This window comes from Polypterus senegalus, chromosome 1, assembly GCF_016835505.1.
Source record: "Polypterus senegalus isolate Bchr_013 chromosome 1, ASM1683550v1, whole genome shotgun sequence".
Taxonomy (NCBI): Eukaryota; Metazoa; Chordata; class Cladistia; order Polypteriformes; family Polypteridae; genus Polypterus; species Polypterus senegalus.
In genome coordinates, this window is record NC_053154.1 from 26,832,494 (window position 1) to 26,852,011 (window position 19,518).

A 19,518-nucleotide genomic window follows, 5' to 3' on the forward strand; every position below is an offset into this window, starting at 1 on the left:
CAGCACAATCCATAAAATTCTGCAGACACAGGTCAAGAGGCTTTAGTGAATGATCACATCAAACATCAGAATGGGGAAAAATGTGACCTCAGTGATTTCAATTGTGGCAGGATTGTTGATGCCAGATACATAGATGGTTTGAGTATTTCTTTAACTGCGATCTCCTGCGATTTTCACCCAAAACAGTCCCTAGTTTACTCAGAATGGTGTGAAAAACAAAACAAAACCCAGTAAGTGTCAGTTCTATAGATGAAAATATCTTGTTCATAAGAAAAGGTCAGAGGAGAATGGCCAGCCTGGTTTGAGCTGACAGAGAAACTACGGTAACTCGGATAACCCCTCTGTACTACTGCAGCGAACACGTTGAACCTTGAGGCAGTTGGGCTACAACTGCAGATGACCATGTTGGATTTTACCACTTTTAACCAAGAAGCTATGCCTGCATTTGGAACAGGCTCAGTGGACAGTGTCAAGACTGGAGAAAAGTAGCCTGGTTTAATGAATCTTGTTTTATGCTGAGGTCTGTATCAACCAGAATCTCAACAGAATGTTTTAAACATCTTGTGGAATCCACACCACAAAGAATTGAGGCTGTTCTGAGGGCAAAAGGAAGCCCTCCCTAGTATTAGTATGGAGTGGAACAAGTGTGGACAGGGGAATTTTATATTAATCAAATCATCCATCCATTATCCAACCCGCTATATCGTAACTACAGGGTCACAAGGGTCTGCTGGAGCCAATCCCAGCCAACACAGGGCGCAAGGCAGGAAACAAACCCTGGGCAGGGTGCCAGCACACTGCAGTTAATCAAATCACCATGTATGAAATGACTACAGATGTCTTTTTGAAGAACTGCATCAGCTGTGACATTGTCTACACATCAAAAAGGGAGAGAACTGGTTTCCACCTGATAGGAGAAACATCAGTTGTCTGCTTCAGATAAACCATCAGAGATTGGACAATTAAAGACAATTAATTAATCATTACCTGAAAAACTCTTAAGAAATCAAAATCTTTCTTAAAACAAAAGCCAAAATTCAGTTTAGCACTTAGCCCTTTCCCTGGAACAATAACTATTTAATTAAACAGCAGACCTGTTTTGAGGTTTTCTGAAATCAAGGTCAACTTTGTTAAATCAGCTTCACATTTCTTGAAGTCAAGAAGCCTTGACTCATTTCACCTAAAAGCTATTAATCTGCAAAGGATTACACAATTTATCACAGTATTTATTTCTAGCTGGTGTAGCAGATAGAGGCGTGGTCCACTTCTAACACCCTCAGGTACCATTCCAAAACACCAGGTAAAAAGTCCACGGGGCATGATCATGCTGTCGGGAGAGCTTCTCCTGGCGGCCTGGGGGTGAGGGCCGGAGTAAAAAGCCGGCAATCAACCACACTGGTAAACTGAAACTGGTCTGGCAACTTACGGCTGCACAACAGAGTATAAATATACTATGAGAATTTGAAGGATTCTAAGGAAATCTCCCAGAACTCAAGTCAAATTTCTTAGCTATTATTCACCATCTATATATATAATTCACTAAGGGCACGCAAGACAGTGAGCGTAAGACAGAGAGTCACACCCGCCAACTCACAAAGCCCCGCCCACCAACTCTAAGACCATGGGATATGCACGACAGAGCCCCGCCCTCCAACTCTAACTCTCCTGCCCTCCGGTTGTAATATGACCAAGCTGTGCGCTGAGCTTACTCTTGAGCATGCAACGTACAGTTGGCCATGTGAACAGTAATCTAGTTTCAAATCTCACAGCTTGGATTGCTGCTGTCATAATCGGTTTGAGTTTCATGGTTTGTTTCAATCACGACAGTATTTGCAGGACTTGTGTTGAAGTGACATTCGGCATCTGTCAAGCGTTGTAAGCATACAACCGGTTTCATCGATAACTTCACATCCAGTTTTTGAGAGCTGAAACATTCATAAACATCAAAGTGTCCACTACTGAAATCGTCACCTATGAGTCTAAGATGTTTAAAAGGGCACTGGCAGTTTTCAAAAGGTGTAAAATATTTGGCCATTTCGATACACTTGAAAGCGACAACTGAACAATTCAGCTGCAGCCATCAACTCACATGCAGAACCATAGATGAAGGGCTTAAGCATTTCACTCTTATAGTGCTCCTGTATAGTATAATTATCTCCTGTACCATCATCAGTCCACGACTTAAACCTGTCCCAGTCATTCAATACATAAGACACAATGTTCCTCTGGATATCAAGAGTGAGCCTGATATGGCCGTGCAATATGTAACACAGAGAATGGAAAAGGTAGGTGCCATCTCCGGGCATGGAAACCACTCGGCAAGTGACAGTTCTTTGATCACTTGTGATCACCTCGATAGACATGTTAATGGGGGTACGGTTGGAATGATAAAGGAAATGGGTACCTGAACAATGTAAAGTCAGTCTAAAATACCAAAACAATAACTATAATCGTAATAAACGAACAATAAAACAGCGGAGAAGCTGTGGATTAAATAAAAAGGCTGTAGTTATCAGCAGGGAGACATGAATCCCGTGGTGAAGCAAGGAAGGGAATGTAGAGACTGGAGCGACGGACGGCCTTATATAGGCAGGCAGCCAACAATGTGGGAGTCGTTGGGATGGGGAACCCAACACCGCCTCACACGGTGACCGAGCTGCAGGCTATGGACATTTATGTGTACGTAAGTAGGATTCAGTTAGTGTTGGGAACCCGCGTACCAAATTTCTTGAAGATGGACCCATAAGTAACAAAACCATTGAAAAGTTCAATATGGTGGCCGACAGTGGCATCATACCACCGAAATAAGCACCAAATTTCAGCCTTCTACCTACACGGGAAGTTGGAGAATTAGTGACATTGGAAAGTTCAATATGGTGGCTGACAGTGGCGTCATACCACCGAAATAAGTATGTAAATTGGTTTCGGTTAGCGCAGGGAAGCCGCGTACCAAATTTCGTGAAGATGGGGTCAGCCTTCTACCTACACGGGAAGTTGGAGAATTAGTGACGTTGGAAAGTTCAATATGTCGGCCGACAGTGGCGTCATACCATCAAAATAAGTACGTACATCGGTTTCGGTTAGCGCAGGGAAGCCACCTACCATATTTCGTAAAGATGGGGCCGTAAATAAGAAAGTTCAACATGGCGGATGTTGTCGACCGTTATGACCGTTACGTGTAGAATTTCGAAATGAAACCTGCTTAAATTTTGTAAGTAAGCTGTAAAGAATAAGTCTGCCAAATTTCAGCCTTCTACCTACACGGGAAGTTGGAGAATTAGTGATGAGTGACTGAGTGAGTGAGTGAGAGAGTGCTTTGCCTTTTATTAGTATAGATTCTGTAGTTAACAGGGAGCTAGGGAAGTTGAGAGAGAATAGGTGTAGTATGCTCAGTGGATTTAGAACAGCAGGTTATTATCCTGACAGCAGAATTTTGATTAAATTGTAATACAGATACGTTTTGTGGGATGACAGATAGATTAGCATTACAGTAATCTATAAGTGATTTAGTGGCATTAACCAGTACTTTAGTACTGTGTTGCATAAGAACAGGACGAAATCTAGAAATGTTTCGGAGATGGAAGAAAGCAGTCCGAGAAATGTTACTTATACAGGAGGAATTATTTAATAATAATAATAATAATTATTATTTAATAATTGCCATTATTAGTGTATAAATGGATATAAATAATTGCATGTAAATGATTCACCAAAATCTGTTGTTTGTAAACGATACTGTTTAAAATGTTATTGTTTTTTCATCAGAAAACCCAGTTTCCACGTTTACCTGTATTAGTTTAAATGGCACTTTTACAATACTCGCAATAGTGCGGACACGCTGATTTTTCGCGTCGACTGGGCAACACAGTGAATGCGGCGTCTCTCTATATACAGTATGTCTATGTATTCCGTAGCCTGCTACAGGAAGGTACTCTCTCGACCATTGGCATTGGTTTCGGTCCTTGCTATTTTCGTTATACTGCGACGGTGGTTTCCTAAGCCTTTGTTATACCAAATTCCTTTCTCACTGATTTCCGCTCCTATTATTACACCGGCGTATGCTACGGCGGGTTTTGGCTAGTATACTGTATTTTTGCAATTATATTATTTTTTTACTGAATATAATTTTCAGTTTGTTAGCCAATAAATTGTTAGTTATTAATACTGTAAAGGTATAACCCTTTTTTCTGTGGACACCCTGGAAACCTCTGACATTAACAGAGTATTGGTGAGTATTCTTTAATTAAACTTTGAATTAAAGGGAACACACATTAACTTAAACTGTCATTCCTCTGAGATTTTATTCTGAAACACACACTAAGGAATAGCGTTTGAGGTTGCATGTTGGACTGCCAATAGTGGTGCTCTGTGTAAGAAAGGTCAGAGCCGACTATACTTTCTTACAAGTTTGGCGTCCTTCAACATCTGCAATAAGATGCTGCAGATGTTCTACCAGACGGTTGTGGCGAGTGCCCTCTTCTACGCGGTGATGTGCTGGGGAGGCAGCATAAAGAAGAAAGACGCCTCACACCTGGACAAACTTGTTAGGAAGGCAGGCTCTATTGTAGGAATGAAGATGGACAATTTAACATCTGTGGCAGAGCGACGGGCACTAAGCAAGCTCCTGTCAATAATGGAGAATCCACTGCATCCACTGAACAGTGTCATCTTCAGGCATAGGAGCAGCTTCAGTGACAGACTGCTGTCACTGTCCTGCTCCACTGACAGACTGAGGAGATCGTTCCTCCCCCACACTATGCGACTCCTTAGTTCCACCCCGAGGGGTAAACGCTAACATTATTCAAAGTTATTGTCTGCTTTTACATGCATTTTTATTACTCTTTAATTTAATATTGTTTTTTGTATCAGTATACTGCTGCTGGATTATGTGAATTTCCCCTTGGGATTAATAAAGTATCTATCTATCTATCTATCTATCTATCTATCTATCTATCTATCTATCTATCTATCTATCTATCTATCTATCTATCTATCTATCTATCTATGTATTATTCATGAAACACACGCTAAGATAGCTACTTAGCCCCTGAGGTTTCATAATAAAGCACACACTAGTTAACTGGTGCTTAATCTCTGAGTTTACATTTAAATCAGTGTTAGAGAGATATTAATTATAAAGAGACACGGATCACATTAAAAGGTGCACCTCCCAGCAGGCACGAGAGTGTCTATTATGGGATGTTAAAAAAGCGAAGAAGGTGCACGAGTGCCGCAATAGTCAATTCCGCATTTGTTTGATATAAGTAAGAATCAGCAGTGTACCGAGTTAAGATAAGTGTGCGTTGATGACCAGAGGTGGGTTTGTTTGCATTTAACTTGTATTTTATGTTTTTTATATGTTAAGACGTAAAGTCGTTTACATGTACTGATTACGTTATTGATTTGGATTCTATACTGCCGGTAAGCTAGTGCTTAATTTCAGTAATACTGCCATCTAGTGTACTTTGGGTACTTTATCAATAAGTTTTATGTATTCTTTTTTATTGTAGACCACACATACAAATCCACCTATACCTATTCGAGTACAGGTGTATATCTCCAAATAAATGAGTTCAATTTCAATCTAAGCTGCTGTGTGGAATTCTCTGCATCATTTACCAGTGTCCTGATCGACACTCCGGAGTGAACACAATAAGTCCTGAACATACTAAAGATATAGTGGTCCTTTGTTACAAAATTTGGTCCTTCGAGCCAGATAGTGTGTTTACAACGGAAGAAAGATGTCAGAGTATCAGTCCTACAGTAACCGTCCTCGACGCTTGACCCATCCACCAGCCTATCTTAAAGAATTTGAAGTTCAGTATCCTGGTCAAGTTCCATTACCATCTGTGGCCCATACAGCACGCCCATCACCTGATAAGGAAAGGTATCAAGAGTATACCAATAAATACTACATCCCAATGAAGTCAACAAATCACTTTGCAGCCTCATCTCCTACCAGTCAGTACAGTTCCTATGGAGGAGAGAATAGATTGCACACTACAGTGGATCGGTGGGATGTACAAGATGTGAAAACACCTTTACTTCAAACAGAAGATGCTGATTTCTTACCACTGAGATACAACTTAGTTATTCACGACCTTGAACTTGAGAATCAACAGTTAAGACAGACTACACAGTCCATGAGAGAGGAGATCAGGCGCTTATGGGAGATGCAAGTAGGCATTCAAGAGCAGTTAAAAATAAATCAACAACTGCCCTCAACCCACAGGCAACTGACCCAAGATCAAGTTCCCCCCGTGCCTGCACCCAGAACTCGTATTAGATCAGCAGAGAAGATTGCCTTTAACTTTGATCAAAATACTCCACCACTACCCGCTCCGCGGCATAGACAAGTGGCAGATAAACAAGAAAAAACCTCTCTTGATGACAGTGAACCTAGTACGGGCCGAAACTTCATTCATCATAGACCATCAGGAGAGCAGCAAGCTCTTATGGTTCCAGAACCCCCAGGCATTCAATACGTATGTGAAGAATCTTCTCCTATGTATGGATCTGTAAACCATTGCTGTCCACAACCAAGTTATTTGTTGCATACTCCTATTAGACAATATCAAGATATTCGGAAGTCGGAGCCACTAGAACTGACTCAAGCCTATTCAATACCTCACAAACAGCACTGTTCTTATCCTCCCATGTTGCACTCTGCTCAAACAGGACAGCAGCACAGGGTTATTAAGCAAGAAATGACGTATAGAGGTCCAAAACCAACAATTCCACATTTCAGTCATAGGGATCCCAGTGAGTTTGCCCGTCTCAGATTAGCTCTGGTGAACCTACTGCCAGAAGATGCCACCGAGCTCTTTAAATATCAGGTGTTGTTGGATCATCTGAAGCTAGAAGAGGCACGTCTAATAGCTGACTCATTTCTGAACTCGTTACTCCCTATACAGACACAATGGCAGCATTAACAGAAAGATTTGGACAACCTCATCACCTAGCTTTGAGTAAAATAGCCACAGTTATGGACTTGCCTGATATTCAACCTGGTGATGCAGCAGGATTTGAAAAGTTTGCCCTTCAGATACAAGCCTTAGTGGGCCTACTCCAAACTTTAGGTCCAGAAGGTGATATCGAATTACGTTGTGGCTCACATGTCGCTCGTTTACTAACCAAATTACCTTCGGAGTTGCGATCATCTTTTAGAAGACAAATGTGCTACCAACCGGGCACTATTTATACCCTTCTGGATCTAGCAAGATGGCTTAAATTTGAATCTTGGTGCCAAAACTATGAAGGCCAAACCAGAGGCAAAGGACACAAGGATCGAGCGATGCACAGACCAGACAACAGAAAAGATATAGGAGCTAAAACCCGACAGACCACTATCTTTCATGGCACAGAGCAGTCTTCAGTGTCACCTACTTTGACATCATCAGCATCCGTGTCACATTCTACAAGTAAGAAGCCTGAGAAGAGCAAAGTTTTCTGCCCATACTGTGATAGCACTGAGCATTACCTGAGTCAATGCTCTCAATTTCAACAGCTTAATAAGGAGCAGATAATCAACTGGATTAAAACTAAAAATAGATGCTGGAGGTGTGGACGAGCCCATCAAGCTGCTCAGTGCACACTGAAGAAACCATGTCATCTCTGTAACAGGAAGCATCTTCAAATCCTGCATGAAGTAAACGATAGATCACCAAAGGAAGAAATTTGTTTAGTGAGTTCTACAAGTGAAACTCTGTACCTAGATAAACCCAAGGCTCCAGCCGTCCTCCTTAAAATAATTCAAAGTTCGTCTACAACACCAAGATGAAGTTTTAGACACTTATGCTATTCTTGATGATGGATCAGAGAGAACAATCTACCAATGCTACCCAGAAACTAGGTCTGAAGGGAGAACCAGAGGATCTAATACTAAGGACCATAAGACAAGATGTGAAAACACTGCATGGTGCTTCAGTATCCTTCAGAATAGCTTCAGTTTCGCAACCTAACAAGAATTATCTTATCACGAGAGCCTTTACAGCTGATCAACTGAGTCTGGCAGAACACTCATACCCAATAGCAGACCTACAGCAACGATACAACCACTTAAAGGGTCTTCCACTACAACCTGTTCATAAAGCATTCCCTCTCTTGTTGATTGGAGCTGATCATCCACACTTGATCACCCCTATTGCACCTGTGCCTTGGACCACCAGGGGTCCTGCAGCAGTTAAGACCAGATTAGGTGGACATTACAAGGTCCAGCGCAACTACTTAAGGAGAACCTGCAACCACAGCAATGCCTTCATATTACCCTCACCCCTTCAATGTCTGAACTTTTCAGAAATGTTGAAAGACTCTGGCAAACAGACATCATACCTTACAGAAATGAGAGACTCCTAACAAGGTCTAAACAAGATCAAGATGCCATAGATCTACTGCATGCGAAAACGATAAAGGTAATGGTAGATGGTGTAAACCGCTATGCCACACCACTGTTACACAAGAAAGATATGCCTTGTCTACAAGCATACCAAGAAGCTGTTATGCCGAGTTTACGAAGCATTGAAAGACATCTGTCAAAGGACTCTACAAAGGCAGCTGCATACAATGAAGAAATTAAAAAATTGGAGGAGGCTGGATATGTTGTTAAGTTACCAGCAGAAACAATCACCTCCTCTGAAGAATCTTGGTTTATTCCTCACCATCTGGTTCAGCATAATGGTAAGAACCGGGTTGTATTCAATTGCTCCTTTAAATATCATGGACATAGCCTGAATGAATACCTGCTCCCTGGGCCAGCCCTCAGTCCGTCCCTATTAGGAGTGCTCTTACGTTTTAGGGAACATCCTGTAGCAGTAGGTAGCGACATTAAAGGAATGTTTCACCAAATCCGCCTTTTACCTGCAGATAAACCTCTTCTCCGTTTTGTATGGCGTAATTTGGAAAGTAGCATTTCCCCCCTTATCTATGAATGGCAAGTACTTCCCTTTGGCACCACCTGTAGTCCTTGTTGTGCCATTTTGCTCTTCAACGACATGTAATGGACAACACTGAATCAGGGATGAGATCCGATCCTTAGTTGAAAGGAACTTCTATGTAGACAACTATTTGCAGAGTCTACCATCAACCCAGAGGGCAAAGCAACTGATAGACAAACTAAGAGATCTTTTGTTAAATGGTGGATTTGACCTTCGTCAATGGACTAGCAATTTTCCCAAGATACTAGAACATCTGCCACAAGAAGCTTGTTCAATCAGTACAGAACTCTGGTTGTCTCAGGATCGATCAGATTCCACAGAATCCACTTTAGGCTTGAAGTGGCATTGTTCCTCAGACACGTTCAAGTACAAGTCTCATCCAGTGCAGAAGACAACGGTTACTATGCACCACATATACAGAGTACTCGCCAGTCAGTATGATCCTTTGGGGTATATTCTTCCATTCACCACACGTGCCAAAGTCCTGGTCCAGAAATTGTGGGATAAACAAAGAGATTGGGATGACCCTATGTTGCCTGAAGATCTATTAAGAGCCTGGAATGAATGGGAAGGAGAACTTCACGCTCTGAATAATATTAGTATCCCAAGATGTTATACGCCTGTTGATATGGACTTATTCCCTATTACCAGACAGATTCACATATTCTGTGATGCCTCGAACAAGCTTATGGGTCCGTTTCTTACCTAAGAACCGAAGATAAAGATGGTAATATTCATCTTACCTTCATTATGGCCAGATCTAGAGTTGCACCAAAGCGTCGACAAACCATACCAAGACTAGAGCTGTGTGCTGCATTAAATGGAGCACAGGTAGCTAAACTCTTAGAAAATGAGCTTACTTTAACAATAAACCAAGTGGTTCTGTGGTCTGATTCCACAACTGTGTTATCCTGGCTTCAGTCTGAATCCTGCCGCTTTAAAGTATTTGTGGGAACCAGAATAGCCGAAATCCAAGAATTAACAGATCGCCATTCTTGGAGGTATGTGGACTCCAACAGGAATCCAGCAGATGATATCACACGGGGTCGAACACTAGCTGAATTGTCTGTACCACACAGATGGAATCAAGGCCCATTATTCCTTTATGAACCTGAGTCAGAATGGCCAGTAAGGCCGAATATTACGGTTCCAGAAGTTGAAGCAGAGCAACGGAAGAGTGTCTTTTGTGGTAGTATGGTGACGTCTCTCTAACTCCTAACCCTAAGGAATACCATACATGGAGGGAACTAGTAGAAGCTGTAGTTCAAAGAAGGGGTGATCAAACCAGTCCTACCGCTGAAGACTATCGAATGTCAGAATTTCTTATCTTTCAAAATTCACAGTTAGACAGTTTTCCTGAGGAATATATGTTGCTGAAGAATGGAAAGCCTGTTCCTGCCACCAGCCGACTTCTTACTTTAGCACCAGAGTTTGACACATCATGTCAGCTTATCCGAGTTGGAGGCGATTGCACGTATTGAAGAGATTGAGCAGTTATCAATTCATCCTATTGTTTTAGACCCTCACCATCCAGTAACTAAATTAATTATTCAAGAATATGATGCCAAACTTCATCATCCAGGTCCCGAGAGAGTGTTTGCCGAATTAAGGAGAAATGTCTGGATCCTAAGAGGCAGAGAAGCAGTTCGAAATTTCAACATACTTGCACCGATTGCCGTAAACAGAAGGCAAAGCCCCTTATCCCTAAAATGGCAGACCTACCCCTAGCAAGATTGAGGCTTCAACAACCTGTCTTTTTCAGCACTGGCATGGACTGCTTTGGACCGTTTCAGGTTAAGATAGGTAGGCGTTGTGAGAAGAGATGGGCCATTATCTTTAAGTGTCTCACTACCCGATGTGTGCATTTGGATGTTCTCAATAGTATTGACACAGATTCCTTCCTAATGGCACTGAAGGTTCATAGCTCGAAGGGCACACCCTACGAGCTACTGTCTGACCAAGGCACAAATTTCCATGGTGGAGAGAGGGAGTTAAGAGAAACATTTTCCACCCTTAGTTCAGAGCTTCAGAAATTGCTTGCAAAGCAAAAAATCAATTTCCGCTTTAACCCACCAGGAGCACCACATTTTGGTGGTGCATGGGAGAGAGAAATTCGGTCTGTGAAGCAGGCCCTTTACACTACAATAGGTTCACAGTCGGTGTCTGAAGAAGTACTTAAAACCGTTCTCATCGAAATAGAGGGAATCTTGAACAGTAAGCCTCTGGGGTATGTGTCATCAAACATTGCCGACTTGGACCCAGTTACACCTAATTTCCTGCTGATGGGGCGGCCTGATAGTTCTCTACCACAGGTTGTCTATTCCGTAAATGAGCTGATGGGGCGGCGGAGATGGAGACAGAGTCAAGTGCTTACTGAACAATTCTGGTCAAGTTTTGTCAAATACTATCTACCCAGTTTACAGGCCAGACAGAAGTGGCATAAGGAGCCTCAAAACCTACGAGAAGGAATGGTGGTGATGCTCGCTGATCCTCAGCTTCCTCGAGCACTTTGGTTAATAGGCCAAATTGTTAGAACCTTCCCCAGCCCAGATGGTCATGTAAGAGCTGTAGAGGTGAAGGTGAAGGATAGACTCTATACTAGGCCTGTTGCTCGTCTTATTCCCTTCCGGACATTGAACATCAGGACTCTGATACTAATAAATCATAAGTTTAATATTTTTTTTTCTCTGTTTGAAATAAATAGCAAATATGCATAGCATGTTTGGGGACGGCAATGTTAGAGAGATATTAATTATAAAGAGACACGGATCACATTAAAAGGTGCACCTCCCAGCAGGCACGAGAGTGTCTATTATGGGATGTTAAAAAAGCGAAGAAGGTGCATGAGTACCGCAATAGTCAATTCTGCATTTGTTTGATATAAGTAAGAATCAGCAGTGTACCGAGTTAAGATAAGTGTGCGTTGATGACCAGAGGTGGGTTTGTTTGCATTTAACTTGTATTTTATGTTTTTTATATGTTAAGACGTAAAGTCGTTTACATGTACTGATTACGTTATTGATTTGGATTCTATACTGCCGGTAAGCTAGTGCTTAATTTCAGTAATACTGCCATCTAGTGTACTTTGGGTACTTTATCAATAAGTTTTATGTATTCTTTTTTATTGTAGACCACACATACAAATCCACCTATACCTATTCGAGTACAGGTGTATATCTCCAAATAAATGAGTTCAATTTCAATCTAAGCTGCTGTGTGGAATTCTCTGCATCATTTATCAGTGTTCTGATCGACACTCCGGAGTGAACACAATAAGTTATGAACATACTAAAGATATAGTGGTCCTTTGTTACAATCAGTCTTTGTCATATTACCTTCTAAGGTTATATAACTTAAAGCTTCGCAAACGATAACTCAAACATTATTGTAATCAACTCATTGATATAATTAATTCATAGAGTACCTTGTAATAAATGTAACCTTTAAATATTAATAATAAATTAGAGTCTGACTGAAATATTAGCTCTTTTATTACTTTGTTGCTAAAGTGATATGACAAATGTATCCTTAAGGGCCAGTAAAATTAACATATAAAATAATAACCATAAATGCACAAATTAATAGCCAGCTAAAAGGGCCTTCAAAAGTGTTTCTAAGAATTTCCTCAGTGAGTATACAGAATGTAGAATTAATTTTGTATATATAGACTTTGAAACCTTTTTGATATATATATGTATGTATATATGTATGTATATATAAATATATATTATGAGGAACGTTCAAAAAGTTTCCGCACTTTTTATATTTGAATTAGAAACAATGGCAGGGTACTAACCTCTCTCTCTTTATTTTCTCAGAAAAGACGAAGCATCGCCGCCTTAATCACACCTGGATGACTCCAAGAAGCACATCACTTCCGGGTCCCTTTCTTTCCTCTCGTCCCCCTGTGATGACGTCAGCTACCCATCTACCACCATGCTTTCCCAGCATCCCACTGTTTTGATTTTCGGTCCTCCTTCATAAATTGTACGTCCACCCGCCCTTGTATGTCTGATGATTTGTAATAATTATTTTAACATTATTTGCAGTATAACTGGGCCCAAAACCCCAAATCTTTATGAGTTTTTGTCTCTTTTCTACAAAATATGTATGTTTGGGACAAAGACACATTCTTTTCATTTAAACATCAGCTCCACAGTTTAAAATTACAAATCAAACAATTCAGATGTGATTAAAGTGCTTAAACCACTTACACCTTAACACCAGCAAGACCAAGGAGCTGGTGGTGGATTTTAGGAGGCCCAGGCCCCTCATGGACCCTGTGATCATCAGAGGTGACTGTGTGCAAAGGGTGCAGACCTATAAATATCTGGGAGTGCAGCTGGATGACAAATTGGACTGGTCTGCCAATACTGATGATGCTCTGTGTAAGAAAGGTCAGAGCAGAATATACTTTCTGAGAAGGTTGGCATCCTTCAACATCTGCAGTAAGATGCTCCAGATGTTCTACCAGACGGTTGTGGCGAGTGCCCTCTTCTACGCGGTGGTGTGCTGGGGAGGCAGCATAAAGATGAAAGACGCCTCACGCCTGGACAAACTTGTTAAGAAGGCAGGCTCCATTGTAGGATTAAAGTTGGACAGTTTAACATCTGTGGCAGAGCGACGGTCATTAAGCAAACTCCTGTCAATCATGAATAATCCACTGCATCCACTTAACAGTGTCATCTCCAGGCAGAGGAGTAGCTTCAGTGACAGACTTTTGTCACTGTCCTGCTCGACTGACAGAGATCGTTCCTCCACCACACTATGCGACTCTTCAATTCCACCCGGGGGAGTAAATGCGAACATTAATTTTATTTTAATTCTTTTCATTTTTATTACTATTTAATTTAATATTGTTTCTTTGTATCAGTATACTGCTGCTGGATTATGTGAATTTCCCCTTGGGATTAATAAAGTATCTATCTATCTATCTATGCAGACTTTCATTTTAGGGGATTTGCATGCAGTTTCCTCACACCATGTAGAAATGACAACACCTTTTATACATGCTCCCTCCTTTTTGGGGGACCATAATGTTTGGGACACAGCAATGGTGGGTGTAATAAAGCAGTCATATTTAGTCCTTTGTCACATTTCCTTTGTATGCAATGACTGAAATCTGCGATTCATAGACATCACCAGTTGCTGATTATCTTCTCTGGTGATTGCATAAAAAATAGTTAGGCTCATCAACAGCAGTGAGGTATTGTTATTTTTTGTTTGCATTATCCCAGAGATTTTAAATAAATAATCAAAAAGCAAATTAAACGTAAAAGAATCACATACACAATCTTTGCTTCCTTCATTTATAGGTTTATAGAATATATTTGCAGTTTTTCATATTAATATGCTTAGCAGTTTCTTTTTACTCTAGCAATACTGTTTCTAGCCTTTTTGTACAGATGGCAAATAAAACCTTTAAAATAAAATACAATATATACTTTTTTATATTACAGCTGACATTGGTTAGTCTGATATCTTCAGGAATGAGGTTCTGCAGTTTAGTGTTAGAGCTTATTGCTGACAGTGAAGGTCCAAAGAGAATGAAGGCGGCCTTTTCTAATCAAGAGGTGCGTAAAGAAGCAAATGTCAGTGAACACTCAGGCCTTCCCAGAGTACAACACAACATATATAGGTGCTGTTGTCTCTTTCAGTGCATCAACATACAAGTACCTCCATGACAAAAAGGCTTCCATTTTTGTCCTACAATGCCACAAAAAAAAAAGTATTACTATTTACAAGATATACACATAAAAAATCCCTCCAGGCACAGGGTCTGGATGACATCTTTGAAATTCAGAATTAACATTTTTGGAAAACAATAGACACAAAAATTACAGTTACAACTTTGAAGTCAAAAATCCAGCCAATCAATTATAATTGCAGTAACAAAAAAGATAATAATAAAAATAACATATGCAACACCTTGATATCCATGGAGTTTGCTGAGGCCTTGTCAAGTATTCACATCCTGCCTTAGAATTAAAGCCCTGTGATTCCCCTGCCCTGATAAATTGTGAGTTTGCATTGTGACATTTTATTTTGTGGCTTCAGTCATTCAGGTGATGTTATGCTGCAGAATGTATTTATATTGCAGTAAAGCAGGTTACAAAATATTTAGAAATAAAAGTTACATTTACAGAACTGGCTATTTGAGCAGATTATATAAAATTAGACTGGATTAGGAAACCTGACTGTTAAGTCAGACACTGTTGTGTTGTGGCCTTTAGTCACATTGCTGCTGATTTGGCCGCACTTCTGCCTCACTGTGTTACTCAATAAAAAGTCACAAAACCTGCCTGTACTCTAATTGTGTAAATATTTCAGTTACTTTTTTGGCTAACGCCTTTATCCAACATTTGACAAACACACTTAGTTTCATTTATTTATTTCAAATCAAGCACAGACAGGTGAAGTGACCTGCTTACAGTCACACTGTGGCAGTAGAATTTGTATGGAATAATTGTAATGGACCCAGATTGTCTAAGTCACCTTGATAAAACAAATTGCAAAGTCTGTTATTCTAATTAGGTGAAACATTCTACAGTGTACCAGCAATAGTAACATGCATTAATACCTGGCCATCTATCAGAAACTGGACCTTTTAGTTTTAGATTTTGTATCATCCACACACTCTCACTGATATTTGGGCTGCTGCAGAGTGAGGCAGGCAGCGGCGCCCCCTAGCTGAAGGTCTGAGCTGCACGTCAATTGGTTCTGTTTCAGTCTGAAAAACTACCTCCCAGAGTGAACTGACAATACTCTGAGACTGGGGAAGGACATAATCTCTAATAAATTAATATAAACGAGAGGCTTCTTATTGAGTCATATAATGGATGATGCCTGGGGCCATTTAAAAGTCCTCAACAAACTAAAATTGAATAATATCCAATTTTGTCTCAGGAAAATAGGATCTGGTTTAATGGGCCATTATTGTTATGTATACACAGTACAGCTAAATTGTTAAATGCATATGTTAAGCAAGCAGCATGAAACACACTGCCACTGTCCAGTATGGGAAATCAATGGGAATAAATAAATGTAAAATATTACAGATAGAAAGTTGAATATTTTATACAATTAGACAAGAGACATTAAAATAAAGCTTTATACAAGCTGGAAGAACTCCCGTCTTAGCATTGAAAAATGATCAAATTAGCAACAAAAAGACTTCCAGTTTCATGAAAACTTTTACACACGATGGATTTTTTTTTACTGGGCTCTTCTCTTTTTGATAAAAGAATTAGGAAAATATTAAGTGTAATACATGCCTACACATACACACACACACTCAATTACAGCAACAAAGAAATGCAATCTACTTTCCTTGAGTAGGACATGAAAACAGTCCAGAACTCCAGTTAACATCTTCTATGAAGACAACAATAAAATAAAAAAAATAAAATGAAAATGTAATTTTTCTAGTTTTCAATAAAATATTTGGTATATTTCTAAATAAAGATAAAGGTTCATGTTTAAAGAGACCTGGACCAGATAAATAGACAGATAGATTGTGTCACCCACATGCCCTTACGGATCAACTTCAAGACATAATTAATGTAAGCTTACCACCCCAGACCAAGAAGAGGCACTGATGCTAACTTTCTCTTCCATCTGCAGTACTAAGAACCCTGGTGACTGCAATTAATGCCATCTGTGAAAGCCGGAGAAGGCACTGTCACCTTCTGGCCTGGATCGAATAAAAGGAATCATGTCCGCAGTGTCACGCTTCACTTTGCCCCAGGAGAAGGACACAGAAGGAGCTCCTGCACTGCCTGAAGCAAATCTGTTACACTTAGGAATTGTTGTGTTGGATTGGCCGTAGTTTATTTTATTAGCTACCAATAATACTTTTGTTTTGCTGTCATTAAACAGGGATGCCCGGATGGCTCCACAATGTTTATTGTGGGTTCATGATTCTTCCTAAATAAATAGATAGAGACAGAGAGATAGACATTTATATAAAAAAAATATTTTTTATACATTTTCCAAATGTTACAAATAATACACACACTGAGTTCAATTCTAGTAGGTTTGTAATGTTAACCTTTCTTTCTGCACAAATCATTTCAGCACAAATATAATATTAAATAGCTTTAAAAATAAGTTACAAGCTGCGATGGGCTGGCACCCTGCCCGGGGTTTGTTTCCTGCCTTGCGCCCTGTGTTGGCTGGGATTGGCTCCAGCAGACCCCCGTGACCTTGTAGTTAGGATATAGCGGGTTGGATAATGGATGGATGGATAAGTTACAAGGGCTCAGTGAATTTTTCATTTCATTGCATCAGTCAATCAACCACTCTCAATTTTATTTAGCACCTTACTTAATGGATATTTTTCTTGTTAAAGCCCCTTTTGGTTTAGGTGATAGAGGCTTAAGACAGCAATAAGGCAATTTACAGTAATTCTGGATATTACTGTACTCAGATGACTGTTATAAAATGTGACCAAGCAGGTGCCATTCAAATCAAATCAAGTCAAGTGGCCTGATTGTCACACTGTAGTCTCTGTCTGCTTACTTAACTATCACATCTCCATTGCTTAAGCTCACTCCACACCGCGCTTGTCTGATTAGCCAGTGGTGATGCAGACTGGGCTCACAGTACCATCTGTGTATTTGACTTGTCAGTCCTTATGCTTCTGGAGTGTAAATATTAAAAAATTGAAAAATGAATGTGACAAATGACTGCTGCACCACCTTCACACCTAAGGCACAAATAAACTGCTCCCCTCTAAAGGAAATGTACCCTACACTGGAAAAATGTAACAGAATGCTTATGTTGTATTTTATTTTAAAATCTTATTAAATCAATCATTTTAAATATTATTATTTTATAATTATAATAGTTTAATCATTTTTAATACTTTAGAAACCCCCTGAAAATTCACAAATGATCATTTCAGGATGTATGGTTGTGTATCACAGGTGCAAACATATAACATATTCTCTAGGGATAGTAAAGCGTATACCAACTTTTCTGAAGACTTATAGATTCATCTGATATACTGTACATTGTTTCCCCAAAAGACTGAAGGTATTTCAAAACTTCACCCTGTAAAACTAAATCAAATGATATCATTATAGCAATGAAGTCTAGAAAAATGATAAATGGTTCGTTTTATTACCTCATAAAAAGAAATGGTTCTTTGTCAAGCAATGGACCTTCCAGAAACCACACATTACAGATCCGTTATTTTTAATAGTCTAGAAGTTCAAATCTAAAGTGCACGATTTTTTTTCATGTGGGGGTAAGAAAAGAATATCATCTTCTCAGTGAAAATTCATGGCACGAAAGCCAAATGTTGTAATTTCCAGAAATCATTTGGCACATGGCAGGAACAACCCTTGGACAGATTGCCATTGCATTGTGCAGTGAACACACAAACACACACACACAGTTTTAGCAGTTGTGTAATGGGGAGAAAAATGATATGTGCAAAACAGAATTGAACTCAGTCTTCTGTAGTGCAAAAAAAAAAATCAAAAAACAAATTGTGTTTCACCTCCATTGCAATTTATGGTGTTGACACAAGAAGGAAGATGTTTAGAACTGCCTGGAAAATTTAGGGGAATTAGTGATGTCTAACATTCTGTTGAAGATGAACATGTGTATTTCAAATTCTAAAGTATTTCTGGAAAAACAAGTGTAAGAAATTTCAATTTGTCTGTTACATAATTGTAAATAATGTTTCTTTAAAATAAAAATGATAGATACAGCAGTAAAACCAAATCAGTTAAAAATTTCAGCATCTCTGTGAACACCAATATACTCGTTTAAATGTTCAAAAAGATGTACAACGTCACTTAAACAAAATGTGTTAATTTGGCACTACAGAAAAAAATCACTTGACTCATTTCCTGCCACATGTAGACACTTTGTTGAGCTGCCAGACTTGTTTTGGTAGTACGATCCCCACTTTGCCGATTACAATGACAATCTCGACTATCACAGCCGTAAAGTATGTGGCCATCATCATCAAGTCCTTCCGTGAGAACCCTAAATCCAAAGACGACTGTTTCATTTATGTTAGGTAGAATGCCCAGAGGGGACTGGGCAGTCTCATGGTCTGGAATCCCTACAGATTTTGTTTTTTTCTCCAGCTGTCTGGAGTTTTTTTTTTTGTTTTTTCTGTCCACCCTGGCCATTGGACCTTACTCTTATTCTATGTTAATTAATGTTGACTTATTTTATTTTTCTTACTGTGTCTTTTATTTTTCTATTCTTCATTATGTAAAGCACTTTGAGCTACTTTTTGTATGAAAATGTGCTATATAAATAAATGTTGTTGTTGTTGTTGTTGGTTTACATGCATTATGTAGTCGCAAAAAAAAAAACAGTAGTGTAAACAATGCTTTTGGATGCAGAATTCCTTATTTTTCTCTCCAAAAGAACCTTTAAAGCCACCAAGAAGGCTCTTATTTGAGATTTATGTGTTTTACAATTGCCTATAATGCAAATTTCAGTTTGAGTTTCATGAAACTGTATGCATATCAAAACTTGACTGTTTCGCTCATCATTATTTAGAAATCATGGAAGAGACAAACATCACTTTGATATCTACAAAGAGTTTTAAAAGAGATTT